We start from the raw sequence: 1,555 nt of genomic DNA on the forward strand, positions 1-1,555 counted from the left end.
CTCTACGCTGAAATGCCTTTTCTGATCATACAGGTTTTCTCTTCTAAAAAATAAACCTGGCCAAAGTCTGATCGCTCCTGCTGAACAAAACCAAAATCCTCATCCGGAACAGCTTCCAATCTGATGCTCAAGCAGATACAGCCTGGAGGCATACGCGGGGTATTATTTCGTCATTCTCAACCAACTGGTTTTCCAATGTATTAAAAGCACTGAGATCGACTCATAAGGTAGGAACCAAGTCTTGCAATTGGATCCACATGCACAGATCCCTGAGCCCAGTTTGGAGCCCCATTTACTTCAGTTTTGGCCCTAACTCCAGTGGTCTCTGAATTCCAGATTCTTTGGCTGTTTTGGGTAGTTGTCTCATTGCCCCAGGGGAACTAGCACGGTCAGTTGTGATCACTGAGTATTTCCATGTATTTTAGCACACGGTGACACGGAAGTCATTAGATCCACAGGCTGTGTGTTTTGAAATGTTTTTATTGATTTTTAACATTCATTACGTGAAGTACAAACTGTCAGGTCTCAGCTATTTGAGAGAGAGTAAAATGTCGAACATTGAGAGCTGCCAGTCAGAAAAACGTGTATTTTATATCAAACTTGAGTAACAGGGCACAACTATTAGTCCATGTCCCAGTATATAGTGGGAGGAAAATTATATAGTTTTACTACCTAGAGTCCTGATCCTGCAAAAACACATCACCTTACTCACATGAGTTGTCCCATTAACTCAAAAGGGATTATTCATGGGAGTAAAGTTATGCTGGCATTACACCCACTGAAGGCAAGGGAAGCCTTTCTATCGACTTCAGTACATTTTGGAGCATGCCCCATACACAATAGCATCAACGAGGTTAAGGACACAATGTGAAGAGGATCAATAACCCTTGTGGATCCTAGTGTCTTCCAGCCACCTTTTTGCTGAACAGGTTATTTTCTCCTAAGCCTCTAGTTCACTAGGACCAGTGCACCAGACATGAAAAAGGATCTTCACATCTGCTGGTCTAACTTATTTGTAATCAGGATTTATCAGAATAGCTTCCCCCTTTCTCCTCTTTTGTGTGCACATATATATATAGGAGCAGCAATGCACCATGTTGCCATTTAGTGGTGCTAAAGCATTTTGGGACTTCTGCAAAGAGCAGTTTGCAGCACACACGGCAACTCCTACAGCTACGCTCCTGCCATCTGACGGAAGTCAGATGAAGTCAATGAGGCTACACAGCTGTAAATATAAGTGGGGTTTGGCCCTGGGTGTGTTGCATCAGAATCTACAAGGTGACCCCTGAGGCTACCCTGGATAGAAGACATTTGTTAAATGAGCCACTGTGGAGAGGATCCTAATATTTCTTTATTGGGAACCCTAGTAAGATAAGGAAGGTACCGGGAGACCTGTCAGCAGATCAACAAAATAACGTAGTGCACAAGCCATTAGGCCTAAAGGGTTTGCTCTTCAGGTTCTGGATGTTTATACAGAAGTGAGCAACGCTGAACTGATTACTGGTATGGTCTGACTGCTAGTAAAGGAAACCTAAAATGGCATCTTAATCTTTTA

The sequence above is a fragment of the Dermochelys coriacea genome, chromosome 10 (genome assembly GCF_009764565.3).
Source record: "Dermochelys coriacea isolate rDerCor1 chromosome 10, rDerCor1.pri.v4, whole genome shotgun sequence".
Taxonomy (NCBI): domain Eukaryota; kingdom Metazoa; phylum Chordata; order Testudines; family Dermochelyidae; genus Dermochelys; species Dermochelys coriacea.